General features: G+C 42.8%; 1 pseudogene; it reads right to left on the bottom strand.

The window, feature by feature from the left end:
- Nucleotides 1-14,571: 14,571 nt before the first annotated feature.
- Nucleotides 14,572-17,193, bottom strand: LOC125486543 (annotated as a pseudogene).
- Nucleotides 17,194-19,369: the final 2,176 nt, after the last annotated feature.

Here is a 19,369-nt window from a genome sequence, read left to right as displayed (position 1 = left end):
GTTTAACAACACCCTGAACCACATACTGCTGTGGGTCTTGAATAGAACATACTGGGTATGTGGAGTAAAGGCCAACCCTTGGCTCCCAATGCAGTGGACAGGCTGTTGTTACCCAGCATATGTTGTACCCCAGGTCTGACAGTCTCTAACTCAACATCCCAGGGTTCACCGCATAACCAGTTCCGGCACTAATATACGAAGGAGAGCTATAACCAAAGCAGAGGGGTTTTGGATTATAGCTTTTCCCTCTTATGGAACTGGAAAAGCAGCCAAGGAGTTAATAAATATGGCCCCTGCATTAGAGAAGTTAGCAAATGAAACAGAAGAAGGTTTCAGGGAGACACAGCAAGCTCTATTTGCAGTCACTGTAGAATTAGTGGTGGTTAGGACTGTAGCATTGCAGAATAGGATGGCATTGGATTTTGTGTTGGCTAAAAAGGGGGTACCTGTGCCATTATAGGACAAGAGTGTTGCACTTATTCCCAATGAATCAGAAAACACTACCCACCTGGCTGATCACATTAGAAAGTCAGCCAAGAAAATTAAAATAGGAGAACAGTTTTGTATTTATAATCCTCCTGGAGGTTGGAAGATGTTTGGTCACTGGTGGGGAACTCTGATACATTATAGTGTAATATTTATCATGGTGGTTATTTGCATAGTAGCTGCTAGATTTATTTGCATCCAGTACCCCCGATAGGAGGACACCGACCTGTGGTGCCAAAGTACCCTCGAACTGTGATCAAGAATTTTGACGACAGTTATGATGAGGAGGAATGTTTAAAGATGCTTCCTTACCCAGAGGGATATGAGCCCCCTTTTCAACAAGAGAGAGATGTAAAATTTTACGTGTTGATCTGAAGAGGTCAACAAGGAGGGACTGCAGAAGAAAAATTTTACATTGCAAGGGTAGTTGGGAATTTAGGCCAAGACATGAAAGGCAGTCATGGGAGAAACTGACGACTTAGAGAAAGAATTTTAATTAGTTTAGCATGTGGGATTTTAACAAGCTTAGCAGAAGTCAGGAGGTAGTTGCTCAGACTGTGATCAATGTGTATGTTATCTTAGCTAGAGTTGGAGAAGGATCTTTTGATGTATTGTCACCATACCAAGTTTTTAGGCTGAAGTAGATATGTTCTGTATCCTCGTGGAGCCTAGTTACTGATAAGCTAGTTTCAATTAAATTGTAAATCACTCCCTATGCTAGCTGCATGCTGAAGGTCATTTGAAGTAGTAATTAAGGCATCTGTAAGACAGTATTCCTGTTATCAAGCAGCATGTTTTCTTTAAACTTAGTGAATGAATCAACACACAAGATGTCATAGGAACACCCTGCTCTGAAGTTAATGGTATAAAAAGGAGATTGTTATACTCTGTATTGGGAGAGTCAGGTACCGGTGGAGACCAACACTCACTGTCCTTGGTACCAACTAAGAAAATAAACTGCATCGAACGGGAGCTGGAGTCTCATCTCATTATTAGTCAAGCAGAAATAATAAATTTTCTCCAACAAGGTGCCTGTCCAATTCCTCAGAAGGGATGTTCAGAGTAGTCTTCATTGAAGTAAAAAGAGAGATCAAACATTTAACACCCTGTCCCACCATTGCCACAGGGTCTCCATGGTGAGCGGGATCCAGTGCGAGACTCTACAATTCCAGTAACCCGATGACTACTTTATAAAACACCGACCACATGGCCTGAAGGGAATGACATGGTCATCATTCACGATTTAATATTTGTGTCCGAGACAGAGGCGTCTCCAGGTGCCCTGAAGGCATCAGGCAGCAAGTGAGAGCTGCAGGATGATGGAACAGCCTGACTGAGCCGTCAGAGCAGAGTGAGGTGGAGAAAGCTGACAGCACCCCCTTTCCGAGTGGAGCTACTCCAGTGATGGGGCTGTGGAGCCCACTTTTGCACTAAGGTATCATTTAACAGCCACTGTTCCACCATATTTTCATGAGCTGTTCTCTGGGACAAACAGGACAACCAAGTGTGCAAATAATGACAATAAAGACCACAAGACCATAAGACATAGGAGCAGAAATTAGGCTAATTGGCCCATTGAGTCTTCGTCACGATTGAATGGTGGAGCAGCTTCTCAGACCCATTCTCCTGGTAACCATTGATCCCCTTGACAATCAAGAACCTCTGCCTTAAATATAGAGAATGGACCTGGCCTCCACAGCTTTCTGTGGCAATGAATTCCATAGACTTGCAACTCTGGCTTAAGTGTGTCCTAATCTCCATTGTAAGAGGTTTTCCTTTTAAAATCAGGCTGCACCCTTTTCTGAAGGAGGGTCTAGGCCCAAAACGTCAGCTTTCCTGCTCCTCTGATGCTGTTTGGCCTGCTGTGTTCATCCAGCTCTACACCTTGTTATCGCACAAGGACAAGAGTCTTGCTTCAGCAGTAGCACCTTTATTTAAGCTTGCAATCGATTACAACAGGGAGAGCTCCAAGACAGTCTCACAGGACAGTCAGGGAGGCTCTGAATATGTCAAACAATCTGACTTATGGCTTTACAAAGCAGGAGTAATTTCTAATTATGTCATTGCTGGTCATGTGTCTGTCTCTATCTTTGTTCCCCATCTGTCTGTTTTTCTGACCTTTGATCCTGATATGGCCTAATGTGATGTTATCAGGTTAACATAGTTAGAGAGCTACCTCCTTCATTAACCATGTCAATGTTCCTATTTCATTTGCTAACAAGGGGCATTGTTTTCATGAGATGCAGCACCGTTACATGCTTGTGGTTATCAACTTCCCTGTTATTTCATTATACTTGTGTAAGAATCTTGTTGCTGCGTCAGCAGTGGGTGTACTAACTTGGTCTCATGGTTTGTAATTTAACAAAAATGCTGATGAGTTCATTTGGGCCTGTTTAGCTGTCCTCTTTCTTATTCATTTTGATTGTGTCTCTATCCCTTCCCTTCTCTCCCTGGTATGGCCTAAGCTACATATGGGTTTGTGTATGATATCATGAAGGCTTAGGGTTAGATGATGGTGGGTGGGGGGGTGCTCCTTCAACCCCCACCCTCTACCCTTTCAGCAGGGATCCTCAAAGGCCTGTCTCCTAAGGGTGGCCAAACCAAAGTGCCAGGAAGTCTTCCTGAAAAGGCTGGAGACAGAACAAGGTAAGGAGGGAGTGAAAAGGTCCCAATGCAGGAGGTTGGAGGATCTCAACTATGAGCTGCAGGAAGTCAGATAAACCAGAGCTCGAGCTGGAAATGGAGCAGCTGCAGGACAGCATGGCTATGTCCAGGAACAACCCCTAGACCTTATCCTAGCCACAATGTTCACACAACCTCAGCACTAAATGTTGCAGACTCTACCCCTTCATCCAAGTCTCAGAAGAATGAATGGAGGTTGGTTTTTGTTCCATGGGGGTATTGTACTGCAAAGTAGTCAGGCCAGAGACCTTGCTAGACACCCCCACCCCAACTGGTGCAGTTAATTGAGGACCCACCCCATTAACTGGGGCAGACAGTTTCAATGCAGGAACCCCCTATATACCAGCCCATGGAATGATAAATGATTCTTACTGCATTAAGCAATTCTACAGCATTACAAAAACATTTATAGATGTCAAAGATTAAACAGTCAGATTTGCTCCAGTCCCTTGGGTCAGCATGCATCTGTATGTAAGTGATGTCTCCAATATCACTGTACCTCAGTCTACATAACATCTCCACATTTCAGGATACTGATTTGTCCTTTCTAGCTGATGAGGCACACGGGTATGACGTTATTCTAGATGTGCTCCACTAAGTTAATGTGAACTACAAAGACAAGGCAATCATTGATTGTTAGCTGCTGGAATCAGGAGACTTCATTACAGCTGCTCTGCTACAGGCACCATCCAATTACACCATCATTCCCTCTCTGCTGCTGGCCACTTCATCCAAAAGGAGATCTCCGCAGCTTTTCTGATCAGATCTTTTCTGAAGGTGACAGTCAATTTGACTTTAGAATTAATTCAGAAGGATGCAGGGGTCGCTTGGTCAGTTCTAGTGAAATTAGGATTGGGAGGGTCCTAGTTTTAGCATCTCATCCACAGGTCAGCAATGCAGCATTCCTAGGGCCTGAATATCAGCAGATAATGCAGCCAATCTGCAGGGAGGTTTCAACCCAATGATAGAATGCATTGAGCTAAAGTTGGCTCCTAGTTTTTTGTAATGTTGAAAGAGCATGGAAGGAGTTGGAGCTCTATAACAATCCCACTCCTGTCCCAGTTACTGCACTCACTGATATTTAACAGTCAGTTCCAGTGAAGGAGCTTCTAATCAACTCCTTCCAGAGACTAGAATCAGACTGGTCTTAGTTTCCCACATCACCATCTGAGATGGTGCACACCCTCGAATCCATTTGTGTTGATTGTTAATTAAGAGTCAATTTGTTTATTGTTCTAGTGAGGGACAATTCTGTGTTAACAATCACTTCTCCAAGATTAGTAGCTCTCCCTGCAGTCCCTATTTCATCTTACAGTTCAGTCTTTTACTTTCATAAAGCAATCCCTTTCCTCTCCAGATGGAGAGGTCTGCTTTTAGTTGGGAATTGGAGGCCTGGTACAAATCTCAATGCAGATAAACAGGAAAAGGGAAGTGTTATTTGGACTAAACTCCAGCTGTTGGCCAGGAACAATCTGCTCCAACACCTTCAACTGGTTTCTCATTGACACTCAGAACTACAATGTGCAGGTTTTCCAACAACAATCTCCCTTCTCTGTACAGGCTCCCCCTTAACGCTCACAGCTCAGAAAACTCACTATCCACACAGCCTCCCTAACTGAAAAGGCAGGGCCTAACTCACAGGCTCTTTTAATAAGCTGCTAATCACCTCACTATCTGCTTCAGCTGAGCAATCAATCAGGGTGAGATTGAAAACAAAGTGAGCCTGAGTGGATAGAATAGACACAGTACTGAGGCCTCCCCTATTTACAGTCTGTATCAATGAACTGTATGAAGGGATTACCTTGCATTGCATGATGGGAGTTGGTTAGCTCAATTGACCGGACGGCTGGTTTTTGATGCAGATTGATGCCAACAGCACAACTTCAAATCCTACAACTGGCTGAGGTCACTGTGAAGGTTCCTGCTCCTCAATCTCATCCCTCACCTGAGGCACGGTGACCCTCAGGTCAATCAGCAATGGCCGTTTCTCTAATGAGAGAGCAGCCCTATGATCTGGTAACACTGGGGCAACTTCACTGTGTACTGGAGTGAGACTTGCTGATGGTATGGAGATGGGTCGTGTAACACGACTTGAGGAGGATGTAAAGAGAAATACAGAAAGGTTACGTTAGTGGACAGATGGAGTATGATTTGAGAAAGTGTGAAGTTGTCCACTTTGTCAGGGAGAATAGAGAAGCAGAATATTTTTAAATATAGAGAGACTACAGCAGTACAGAGGGATCTGAGAGTCCTAGTTCAGCATGAGTCACACACAGTCAGCATCTAAGTACATCCAGATATTGAAGGCAAATGTAATGTTGGCATTTATTGCAAGGAGTACATCAGTAACAAAGTCTTGTTGTAACCATTTGGTGCATTAGTGTGAATACATTGAGAATATTATGCACAGATTGGGTAACTTTACTGAAGTAGGGACAGACCTTCATTGGAGACAGTTCAGAGAGGGTTCACGAGGCTGATTCCTGCAATGAAGGATATGTTTTGAGGTCACCTCAGCCCCAGGGTATCTCTGCAGGAGTTCCTCAGGGTAATGCCCTGGTTCAACCATCTTCAGCTGCTAGATCAATGACCTTCCCTCCATCATAAGGTCAGAACTGGGAATGTTCGCCGATGATTGCACAATATTCAGCATCATTCACGACTCCTCAGATACTGAAGCAGTCCCGGTTCAAATGCAACAAGATCTGGACAAAACCAAGGCTTGGGCTGACAAATGGAAAGTAACATTCACACCATACAAATGGCAGACAACGACCATCACCAATAAGAGACAATCTAATAACAGCCACTTGACATTTAATGGTGTTACCATCACTGAATTCCCCAGTGTCAACATCTTGGGGGTTACCATTGATCAGAAACTCAACTGGACCTACTACATTTACACAGTGGCTACATGAGCAGGTCAGAGGCTAGGAACACTGTGGCGAGTAACTCACCTCCTGACTCCCCAAGTCAGGAGTGTGATGGAATACTCCCCACTTGCCCAGATGGGTGGAGCTCCAACAACACTGAAGAAGCTTGACACCATCCAGGACAAAGTAGCCTGGTTGATTGGCACAACATCCACAAGCATGCACTCCCTCTACTACCGACACTCAGTAGCAGCAGTGTGTACTATCTCCAAGATGCACTGCAGAAATTCACCAAAATCCTGAGATAGTACCTTCCAAATCTGTGACCACTTTGATCTAGAAGGACAAGGGAACACCTTGAGATACATGGGAAGGCCATCACCTGCAAATTCCTCTCCAAGACACTCACCATCCTGACTACACTGTTGCTGGATCAGAATCCTGGAATTCCCTCCCTGAGGCCACTGTGGGCTCACCTATAGCACATGGACTACAGCGATTCAAGAAGGCAGCTCACCCCCACCTTCCCAAGGGCAATTGGTAAAGGCAGAAAAGAGGTTTTGTTTCAGAGAAATTAGAACTGAGGACTATCTGGCATGATCTGTACCCATGTCCTCTCAGTGGTGATGGTGTTAGCTGGTGGTCTGCCAGAATGAGGGTGTCCCTCCAGCACCAGGGTGTCATGGTTGAGGAGGTGAACAAGGGATTTCCTCATTAGAGGTTTGGGAGGGAGGAAAGGAATAAAACAGGTAAAGGGTGGATATAGTCAGTGCCTCTGTCATTGCATAGAGTGGGCAGTGAGGGGTGGAGAGAAAACAAAGACATATCAGAAATGTGGGGTCTGCAGGGTTTCATAACCAGAACAGATACAAAGAGGACAGTGTTACATGGAGATACAACAGAATCCTTACAGGAAGTAAAATGTGAGGCACTTTAGTGGAGTTTGCTGTCAGTTTATCATGCGTATTCATCAACAACCAATCCCCAGAATTAGAGATCGAAAATTTAAAGAAGGGGAGGGAAGATTTCAAGATACAACACGTGAAAAGGATGATATTTACATTCCGATCACTTAATCTGAACTATCAACACTGTTTCCTCATCAGCACCCTACACTCACTAACCCTACAATCACCCTTCCCCAAATTATAGCATAAATGCTGTCCCCTCCACACTTCACTTTAACTCTGATTAAAAGTCGCCGAGACTTGAAACATTAGCTTGCTCTCTCTCTGTGGATACTGTCTGACTCGCTGTGATCTCCAGCATTTGTTGTTTTTAGTTCCAATATCCAAAGCAAAGTTGATCATGTTCTAGTTGTGTGACCAAATGAGACTGACAGAGCCATCACCGTCATACCAGGAAAAAAGAAAGAGTTAAGAGAGTGGAATTTGAATAGAAATTGAATTTGAATTTGAATTTGAAATTGGAATTTAAAATGTTTGAAAAAAAATTCTACACACCTCTCAAAAGGACAGATGTAGCTTGGACGCATCTGAGTATCCATACGGCAACCTTCTCTCGAGTTGGTGATATGAATGAACACCAAAGTTGTTCAGGTGGAAGAGAGTGATGGTGCTTGAAGACTTGTCTGTCCCCCATCCTGCCCTCAGGCTGTCCTGGTGGGCGTTGGTTGTGTAGAGGGATTGGGATGTCGATGGTGAGAAGAAGATGTTTACAGCCAGAGCGCTGCAAATGATTCTCACTCTGCCTCCACTCTCTGGTTTCCCAGGTACAGACCCCACATCCCCGTAACTGAAAAACGACTCGACCACCTACTCTGTCACCATATCATCGTGGTGGCTACCTGCAGCCCCAACCATTGCTGAAATGTAGAATTAAATGACTAAATGCTGGAAACGCTCAGTGACTCAATACTTGCCTTCATTGGAACTGTTTAAAACTTGGAATAAAGGGATATATTGGCACATTTTTAAACTGCTCTCTGAATTTAGCCTGGGTTACAGCATCAATACAAGTGTTTGTACAGCAACTCAGAAGCTGCAGCATAAAACCCAATTCCTGCACAAGACAATGTACATAAACTGATCGATACCCCATACCCACATCCGCCTACATAATGTATAAACCATTAACATTGCCCATAACTGGATGAAATTAGCTGAGATAACAAACATCAAAATAAGGGATTTCCTTCAATTCTCTATCTCCGGGTCTCTGGAACCCTCTCCATTACTGTGAGTCTGGAGTCTTGAGTGGGCTTTGCTGCTCATTAAAACGTGTCTGACAGTGAAAACATTGAGGAATAGAATCAGGACAAATGGGATGACTAGGATTAGTATGTTATGGAGAAACTCAACTATTACCCAGACCTGAGAGAATCGAGTCATGAGTGTTACATCACAAAACCAGGGGTCATTCTGCAGTCAGTAATGGCCCATGAACATAAAATACCAGGAAATATTCTTGAACAAATTTAGGACAATCACTGTTCCCAGAACCACAGCTGCTATTTCCTCATTGTAATATTTATTTTTCAGCTTCTGTCAACAAATGGTCACAAATCGATCAAAAGTGAGCGTCACGGTGAACCAGATGAAACTGTCAGCGGCGGCAGAAAGCACGACAGTGTAGATATTACATACAGGGACAGTGTCCTGTAAGTTAATCTCAAAAACAATTGGAATGTGCCTCAATATTAAGTCAAGGATAGCAACCAGTAGATCTGCTGCTGCTATGGCTACCAGGTAACGGGTTACACATTTGGATAGACCACACCTTCCCTGAAATAGGATCACAATAGTCACTCACATAACTATGAGGAAGGGAAGTAAACAGGGATATTATTCATCAAGCCAGAATCACATTTAACAGTGTGACTGAGGATATACTAACATATTCTAGGTGGTAATGTATTAAAATTATTGCAGCTGTTCCAGGGTTATCTGCTGGCAACATTACAGTTTAATCAATGTAAATTATCATTAAACAAAATTACTATTAAGGATGAAATGAATGCTGTGAAATATACTGGATATCGGTGATTCGGTAAAATTCATTTCACAACTGACAAATGTGTTCCTCTTCCACTAAAGAGGAGTGAGCAGGGGCAAGCAATAATCACAAAGTAGACTTGAGAGCAGTCACAGAGACAGAGCTAATGAGATGAACTAACTCAAGAGCTGTAGCAGAAAGGCTTAACAGCAGCTGAGAAAGTAAGAACAATGTGAGATTAGCAGAGTGGGAAAGACGAGGGGCAAAGCAGGCCAAAGAGCAGCTGTGGAAAGGAGGACAAAGTGGAACTGGAAAGCCGCTGGTGGGTGGGGGTAGAAGGTAAAGAGCTGCAGTGGAAGAGGACCATGACTAGTGCTTCTTTCAGTACATTTAAAACTCTGGCACAATGAGAATCTTAGAAAGCCAAAACCACAGCCTGGACTCAAGGTTTACATTAATATTCCTCATCGTTACGGTTGGAACGGAAATAGGTAAGAGCTGGTAATTAATGTACATATAGACATATATAAAGCAGAAAAAGAAACGGCGCCTGAGGTAAAATGATAAATGGGTGTAGTCTATAAAATGTCTGAACAAAGAAAATCTCTGTCACTTAGTTTCAATGTAACCCGCTAAATGAGAATCTAATAACAATGGCAGCAGGCAATGAGTTCCAGGGGATTCCATGCCCTTAAACATGATGCTAGGATCGGGTGTTGATTCCCTGGTGCCAGGGTGAAGGAGGTCACAGAGGGCTGCAGGGCACCTTTCTCCTGAAAGTGAATCATCCAGAAATCACAGTCCACATTGGTACCAATGACCAAGGGAGGACAAGGGATGAGGATCAGAAAGCAGATTTCAAAGTTAAGAAGGAAATTAGAAAGCACAAACTCAAGAGCATTAATATCAGGATTACTCTGAGTGTCATGTACGCGTGAGCGTAAGTACAGGAGGATTGATCAACCGAACACAGGAAGTAAAATTGTTAACAGGATGTGAAAAACTATGCTGAGGAGACGAGAAGATAATTGAAACAAAGTCAAGCATCAAGTATGCAAATAAAGTGGAACAATATCAAAATATTAAATGATACCTGAATTCATGCAACAAGATCAGTATAGAACCGCAGTGTAGGCTTGATGGACTGAATGGCCTCATCCTGTTTCTATGATAATTTCCTCAAGGTGGAGATTGAATTCTCGAGATACCTTTGTGATGGAAGATGGCAATTAGAATTATTTATGATAAGCTTTGAAACCATGGGTAAATTTGAAAAGTTTTGATTTCCCGTGATGTTCTGTGAAGCTGAACATTATGGCCAACGGGAAAGTCAAGTAGATGAGATAACATAGGTTACTCCCTTGGCAAAGAGAAAGCAGGATATGGTCCTGGCACTTCCTAGCAAAAGCAGGATAACATTTATAAAATATAATGGGCATTTATAAAAGATGAACTTCAATAACTGTCAGCTAAATGTTTTCCTCACCATGATAAACCAAGATGCTTTTGTGGTCCCCAGACCCACAAACTCCAGGCCTGTGGGATATGTTGGAACAAGTGAAATCTGGGATACATTATCACATGACAGAGAATGAAATTACTCTGGTAGTTATGGTATATCAATGGGTGAAGTTGCTACATGAGACTGAATATGATCACATTCTGTCCTCAAAGAAAGTGACTTGGCTTTGTAGGTCCGGCAGAAACTTAGAAACCAACCTCAGATTTGTTCTCGGGAGACAGAGAAAGTGATAAAATCTCATTGCAGCTTTTGAAGAAAGACGATGAACTGATTTGGAAGGATGTGATAAACAAAATTAATGATTTTTATACAAATTTAATCAATAGATTTTGAAGGCATTGAATCACAGTTTATTTAAATGGTGGGGCTGTAGGTTTCTTGTCCCTGTCCTGCCTCCCCCCCAGCACTAAACATATTTACACCCCCACCCCAAGCTCCTGTCCATCTGTCCCTGAGCTCCTCTCCCTTCCAGCTTTAAGCTTGTGTCGGTGTGAGAGGCAGAGTCACATTCACACCCAAACCAATCAAACAAACCCCCAGCTCAACTATAACATTCCAGTTCCTCTCTGTGGCCCAGACAACAAATGGTTCCGCAATGCAGGAGTGTCTGAACGGAAATAGATTAGGATTCCAGATCTCAACACCATTTTAAACACTTGGGCCTCTCATGAAGGTGGGGAAGCGGATGAAGGTGATAACCAACTGGGTTGTTCCCACAGATATACATGCCACCTTCAGGCCGCCTTGAGAATTATGTTCTGGGCTGGTAGGTTCGTGGGTGAACTTGCTCACCCACCGCCAATTAGGGCCCTTAAGTGGTCAATTAGCAACCACCAAGACTCTCTGCTGGATTGTGCCCCCGATATGGGGCAATTGAGGGCACACAAGGAAATCAAGCTTTGCAGGTTGAAAATGAGAATTTTTCCCAATGGTATTATTGCTGGACTGTTAATCCAGAGACCCAGATAATGTTCTGGGGACCCGGGTTCGAATCCCGCCACGGCAGATGGTGGAATTTGAATTTAATAAATATCTGGAACTAAGAGTCTAATAATGATCATGAATTCATTGTCGATTGTTGGAAAAACCCATCTGGTTCACTAATGTCCTTTAGGGAAGGAAACTGCCATCCTCAGCTGGTCTGGTCTACATGTGACTCCAGACACACAGCAATGTAGTTGACTCTTAACCGCCCTCTGGGCAATTAGGGATGGGCAATAAATGCTGCCTAGCCAGTGACGCCCTCATCCCATAAATGAAAACATAAAAAAACTCACTCACTCACTCACGTGTTTCTCTCACTTCACAGACTCACTGCGGGAAATTCTGTGGTCGGACTCCCCCGCACATTTATTCCTGACTTCAGGATTTTGAAACCAATGTGAAAATCCAGCCCTGACCATTGGATGAAGACAGAGGGGTTAGACAAATGGAGCTGACTGGGTTTTATAGGAAGTGGGAGCTATGTGTGGAATTGACCTGTGTCACTGTGTCATGTTCGATTCCCAGTCCCAGTGTGGACCCTGTGACTCGAATCTGATCATTTAAAATGATATTAATGCCCCTGCCACAGACCGAGAGCCAAATGTTCCAAATGAGCTACAAAGGTGTCCAGTCAAACCTTGATGAATGAGACGGAAAGGAGCTCAGGTTGAGAGACATTCCAATGTGTTACACACTCAGGGACCAAAGCTAACTGCTGAACCAGTGTGTCTCTGACAGGGAGGAATCCCAATCCCAATCCCAAAAGCTTTTCTCATACTTCCTTCTCTTTATCTTCTCTGGGGAAAGGGAATTTCTCTCAATCTGGTGTGTGTTTTTTGTGCTTATGGCCGCTCCCTGCTCCAATGGGTCAATGTTGTGGTAAGTGTGGATGGACATGAGGATCTGCCCACTGCCCAGTCACCATGGGAACAGGCCCTATTCCCAATCCCCTATCCCTCTTGTAATCAGGTCCCATTTCCAATCCCCTATCCCTCGTGTAATCAGGCTCCATTCCCAATCCCCTATCCCTCTTGTAGTCAGACCCTGCTCCCAATCCCCTATCCCTCTGGTGTACAGACCTCATTCCCAGTCCCTATCCCTCTGTCGAACAGGCTCCACTCCTAATCCCCAGGCAGCACAGTGTCTCAGTCGTTAACACTGATGCCTCACAGCAGCAGGGGCCCAGGTTTGATCCCAGCTTCAGGTGACTGTCTGTGTGCTGTTGACACATTCTCCCTATGTCTGCATGGCTTTCCTCCGGGTGCTCTGGTTTCCTCCCACAGCCCAAAGATGTACAGGTTAGGTGGATTGACCATGCTAAATTGGCCATAGTGTCCAGGGATATGCAGGCTAGGTGGATTAGCCATGAGAAACGCAGGGTTAGAGGGGGTAGGTCTGCGTGGGATGCTCTACAGAGGAGCAGTGTGAACCCGATGGGCCAAATGGCCTGCTTCCACACTGCAGGGGTTCTATGATGATAACTCAATGATTCATTCCCAATCCTCTATTCGTCTGCTGAACAGGCCCCTCTGCCTCTATAGAGGGCACCTCTTTTTCAGCAGCAAACGATGTCTCTTGATTTTGACGAAATGCAATGGATGGCGGGGAGAGACAAGGAGGGAGGGGAATGGGTAGGAACAGGTGAGGGAAAGGTTCTTACTCTGTCAGGGGCACCTTCAAACATGGGGATGGAAGCGAAAGAATCCTCGTTCAAGAGAAAAGAAAAACAAAGTGCAACTGTGGAAGGTTACGCTGTCTCAACGGGAATGAGGGACACGAAGAAACTCGGAGAATGGAATTGAATCCTTATGGAAAGGGCACTGTGAGGATGTGTGACTGAGGTCATTGTGGGAGTCAGTCAGTTCATAGTGAGTATTTGTGGACTACCCATTCCCAGAAATTGAAAAGCGAAGTTGAAGAAAGGAAGAGAGGATTTGGAAATGGAGGGCGACATAAATTGAAACCAAAGTGAATGAAATTATCCAATGCATTGTGTGACCATAAAGAGCACTAATACAGTCATCAAGGTACTGATTAAGAAAAAGTTGAGGAAGTGGGCCTTGTCGAATTGGATAAAGAAAGGCTCAACAAAACCATTTCAGTGAGGAAACAAGTTCAGCTTGGGAGAACGAATGGGAGCGATGGTGGATGGAGTTTAATCACACCTCTGTTTATTGAAAAGCAAAGGGTCCTCAGGCTATTCTGTTGGGAAACGGATGCCTCTGGGGAAGAGGATTCATTTAGGACCAGGGAACTAGAAACTATGTCCTTACATATCATTGTCATTAGGAGCAGGCCTCACATCGATTGCACTATTGTGACAAAGCTGTGACTTTAAAAGGTGTGTTTTGTCCTGGTTTCTTTGAGAGAGACTGGGGACAGGAGATGAGCAGTCTCTGAGAAGATAAACAACTTGTGAGACCTTGGGGTTTTTTTCAAAGTTAGAACAATAGAAGCAGCCTGAATGAGTGTGGTCAGGCTTTCACAGACAAAGGATTTTAGTTTGCTTTCAGCAGTTGCTGTTGGAGTTTCAATAGGGTTGGAAGTTGGAGTAAATATCTCCTCACCACCACTCTGAGTTTTTGCTTAATATTTTCTTCTCTTTCTCCATTTGGGGGATAATCTGTTTTCTGAATTTGCCTTTTTGCTGAGAGTTTGTACATAGGATGCTGCTATATTGGCACAGTTAATTAGTAGTAGGTACTGTATCTATTATTCTTTGAAGTTTTTCAATAGAGTTAAGTCATTCTAGGATCTTCTTTCTTTTGTTGTATTTTAACTATAGTGTTTGCATAAATTATGTTTTGATTCACATAAAGTAGCTTGATCGATCGAATTGCATTTGGAACACAGCACTTTACACTTTCATTTTAAGAAAAGAAAAACATAGGGTCTAGGCTACCTTCTTAATATAAGTTGAGGGGGTCTAGTCTGGTCCATAACACTATCCACAGGGAGAACAAATAAAACCACCAATAACCTGTCATCACAGCAACAGCCCTAGTCCCTCTTGGTAATATGGAATATATTGAAAGAATGCTGAAAACTGTCAACAATGTGTTTCCCTCAATATCTGGTACATTTGATAACTGATGTGAAGGGATATTTCAGCACATTTTTCAGCTGCTCCCTGAACTTAGTTTGGGTAACAGCATAAATACAAGTGTTTGTGCAGCAACTCAGGAGCTGCAGCATGAAGCCACATTCCTGTACAAAGCCATGTATATATATATAGATCGATACCCAAGTAACCACATCCGCCTACATATAGAAAACAGCATTAATGTCGTCCATAAAAGGATGAAATTGGCTGAGATAACAAACAGTAAAATAATAGATTTCCTTCGATTCTCCATCTCTGCATCTCTGGAACTCTGGCCATTTCTGTGAGCCCGGAGTCTCCCGCGGCCTCTGCTGCTCAGTAAAATGTGTTTGACAGTGAAAACATTCAGCAGCAAAATCAGGACAAATGGAACGGCTGGGGTTAGAATATAATGGAGAAACTCGACTGTTACCCAGATCCGAGAAAACAGAATCGTGATTGTTACATCACAAAACCAGGGGTCATTCCTTAGTGAATACCGACCCATTAACATAAAGTACCAGAAAATATTCTTTAATAAACTCAGCACAGTCACTACTCCCAGAACCACAGCTGCAGTTTTCTTGGTGCAATATTTGCTTTTCAGTTTCTGGCAACTAATGGCCACAAATCGATCAAAAGTAAAAGTGACAGTGAACCAGACAGAACAGTCAGTAGCTGCATAAAGCAGGATGGCGTGGATGTTTACACACGGGGATGGATTCCAGGAAAACAAACTGCTCCTCATAAACAATTGGAATATGCCTCAATATCAGATCAAGCGTGATAACCAGTAGATCAGCTGTTGCCATGGCCACCAGGTAGTGTGAGACACATTTTGAGAGACCACACTTACCCTGAGATAGTATCACAATCGTCACTAAGTTAACTGTAAGAAAGGGAATTAAACAGGGGTTATTCATCAGGCTGGATCAAAGATATTGATTTGACTGGTGATTTATAATCTCTTTTGTATGTGTCACTGTGCCTGGTGATACATTGAAATTATTGTACCTGTGACAGGATTATCGACTTGAGACAGATTAACATTTAAAGAAAGCAATGATAAAATACAAATTGTAAGTAGGATGGAATGGAACATGAGGATATTATAGAATATTGGATAAAACTCACTGCTGAGGTGATAGTTTCATTTGAAATGCAGTAAAGAGATGAACGAGGATAAACAACAGTAGCAGAGTTGGCTTGGGAGCAGCAATGAGATTAGAGTAGAGAGACCACTGAATAAATAGTGTGGCAGAATAAACCCAAGACCAGCAACCAGAGTGAGAGTGAGCCTAATAAGGGCAGTTGAGGAGCATGAACAGAACAGGTTAGAGACCAGCAATTATGTCAGCGTGTCTAAAGAATTGTCACCATGTTATCTTCGAAAACCAATGGAACACAATCTCTCTGTGTCAGCCCCATAAAAACCTTCGATCTTCTAAATGTCAATATTTGAATGGCCCAAGCTCCACTCAAAATATATACATCTGTAGTCAATTTCTGAGTGCATTTACATTTGCAGTTCTGCTGGTCCATGGGTGACCTTCAAATTATTTGGATTTTCAGATAGTTTACAAAACTCTCACCGATTTCTGTTTATTGATGAGCAGCACAGATAAGACTCAATATAAATAAACATTAGACATTAGATAAGAGAAGTGCAACAATCTTTGCAACCACTTTCATAAGGGCATTAAAAACAGGTTGTCAGGCAAAGGGGAGTTAACAGCATTTAATCTTGTTGTTTGCCGAATACATTTGTCTATTGGCCATGATGGTTTAAATTTTCTTCCTCTTTCCCTCTTGATTTTCAACTGCTCTTTCATTACTTTCTGTATCCCTACTATGAGACCAATCCAAAATACATGCTCAAAGACTCTGCTTTTTCCTTGTTTCCCATGATTACTTCCTCACTGTCACACTAATGGAACAAAGTCTCATTTTATCATTTCTTTGTCCTTTCATAGACTTGTGGAAGCCCTTGGTGTTTATTTAGCGAGCATTAAGACACGGGAAAAGATGGAGATGGGTGACATAATGGATCTGGTGGTCAACAGGATTAGGATGGAGAGGTAAAGGGGGTTGATATTGGCCTAGGGTCCACGGGATTCTGACGTTGTGAACATTCTGTTTCAACCTTAGACTTTGGTCAGGGAGGGGACCATACAAATTGATAGGGAATGAAATTTGTCACTGGAAATGAAGCAACCGTCTTCAAGCTTCACACAATGTCAATGACAAGAACAATAACACAGTTAAACATGGTTCATCAAGTCAATAACTAGTTTGAGAGACTTACCAGGGACACCAAGAATAGCCAGGATGGGATAGTAACCAACTTGAATAACCTGAAGTGTGTATCTGATCTGCCATTCGAAAGGGATTCGATCTAGAGAAAGCATGTAGAGAGCTGAGTCTAAGCCTTTGTCCATTGTTGTAAATTCCGATCTATTCTCAGATTCCAATCTCTCCTTTCCCTCTATCCGGAGGCCTGTTGGTGCTGGAGGTGATGTTCCTGCTGATACTGTGGGTGATGCATTAAAAAGGAACCTCTTATTATCAAAAGGGAGAAATTCTCCAGTGACAGAATTAGGATCCATGGAGACTGACATCAATCAGAATCACTGAACAACAAAGTCAAATTAACCTCTTTCAATCCTGCCCTTTTTATCCCACAATAAAATAAAAACAGTGAGTCTGGCTGGATGTAATGTAGGAGGGTTGCTGAGGGAATTTGTGGAAATTGCATAAATGTTACCCAGAATCATTCAATCCTTCCTGGTGATGGGAAAAGTACCAGACAAGCAGAGGCTTGTAAATGTTAATCCTGTTTATAAAAGTAGAGATGGTTAAACCCGCTAACTATAGAACAGTCTTATGTCAATAAAATATGTGCAGGGAGCTTTTAAATTCTCTATTTTGGGACAATTTAATGTGAGGCTTAGAAAAAAATGTGGGGAAAAATTGACAGATTACAATGGGAATTGGTGAATTGCAATGGTTCAGACTGGAAGGGGAGAACACTGTGATATTGCCCCAAGGTCAGTATTGGCAGCACCGCCCTTTCTGAAACATATGATTGACCTAAACTGATACATAGGATGCATGTCCAAAGAGACATTGCTTCAAATAACAGCATTAACAGGAAGAGGGAGTTTTTAAAAGCTCAGGACAGAAAAGGAAGTTGTTCTCATACGTAATGTAATGTAATATGTAGTGAGTTGTTATGATCTGGAATGTGCTGCTTTAGGACTTGATGGAAGCAAATTCAATATTGAGTTTCAAATGGAAAGGATAGATAATGATATGATAAATTTTCAGGTCTGGGAAACATAGCAGGCAAGGCCGACAAAATAAAGAAATTCTTTCAAAGCTAGAAGCAAATAGATTCCATCTGCTTTGTATAAATCTCTGGTTCCGTGATAATCAAATCCAGACAGTCTTACCTTCTGTGTAACTGATGATCAGGAGACCTTAGGGGGAGCGCGGTAATGTTACAAGGCATAATCGGGAGCATGAGGCTAATGTTCTGGAAATGTGGATTCAAGTTCCATTGTGGCAAGTGATTAATAACATCCAGAATTAAAAGCTACCCTCATGTTGACTATTATTGTGAAAACCCACTTGGTTCATAATGCACTTCAGGGAAGGAAATCTGCCATTCCTACCCAGTCTGGCTGATACTTTGCTCCAGATCAATGAGATTGACTTCTAACTTTTCTCTGAAATGAAACCATTCAGTTCAAGGGCAATCAGGGACAGGCAACAAATATCCACATTCCACCTACAACTAAAAGCTTAGAATAAAAAAACTGATCATTTCTTTTTCTTCTGATTAGGTGTCAGAGCAGAAGAGCAAACACAAGGGGCTGATGAGCCAAGCTGTGGTAACTATCTTCCAGTGGAAATTGACAACGCACTCTGATGACAGGCCTCTGCCAGTTTCACTCTGAATTAAAAAGCCATTGGCCTCATTCTTACTTTATTTCATGCCTTTCCTGAGAGAATCTTTCAGATGAGACTTCAGTTATGTAGGTGGGTTGGAGAAGCCGGGACTGTACTCCTTGGAGAAGAGAAGACTGAGGGAAGATTTGATAGAAATGTTCAGAATCAGGACGTGTGTTCACACAGCAGACAGTTTGAAACTGTTCCTATTGGTGGAAGAATTCAAAACATGAAAAAACTAGTTTAAGATAAATAAGCAATGATAACATGACGAAATAAAGTTTTATGCTGCAATCGGTGTTGAAATCTGGAATGTGATGCCTGAGGATGAGCTGGAGGTATATTTAACTGTGACTTTTGAAAGAACATCAGTGTGGGTTTAACCTCCTTCACAGTAACAGGAGAAGGCAGTGCTGTGCTAACCCAGTTCTCTGCAAACATGGAATCAAATTCCATGTCAATTCATATGAATTTTGCTTTAACGATTGTCATAATAATGCTGTTATGAACCTATTGTCGATTGGAGTTTAAAAAAAGCCCCTCCTGATTCCCAAATGCCCCTTTTGGGAAGGAAATCTCCCATCATTCCTTGGGGCAAACTCCAGTGCTGAAAATTCCCCCTTATTAACATCTGGGGATGTACGCCCTGATTGGGAGAGGGATCTCAGACAGTAGCCAACCAACAGCCTGATCATTAAAACTCACCAAACCACACTGATAGACATTGTTCAGGATTCCACCATCACTGTTCCCAGGTACCTCCCGTTCCACTGGCAGGATAAACCTCCCAGAGGTGACAGTCAAGTGGGGAGGGAGAATCCCTGGGAATCC

The sequence above is a fragment of the Rhincodon typus genome, chromosome 30 (genome assembly GCF_021869965.1).
Source record: "Rhincodon typus isolate 14 chromosome 30, sRhiTyp1.1, whole genome shotgun sequence".
Classification (NCBI taxonomy): domain Eukaryota; kingdom Metazoa; phylum Chordata; class Chondrichthyes; order Orectolobiformes; family Rhincodontidae; genus Rhincodon; species Rhincodon typus.
The sequence above is the reverse complement of the archived record's forward strand: the minus strand, read 5'-3'. Positions and strand labels throughout refer to the sequence as shown.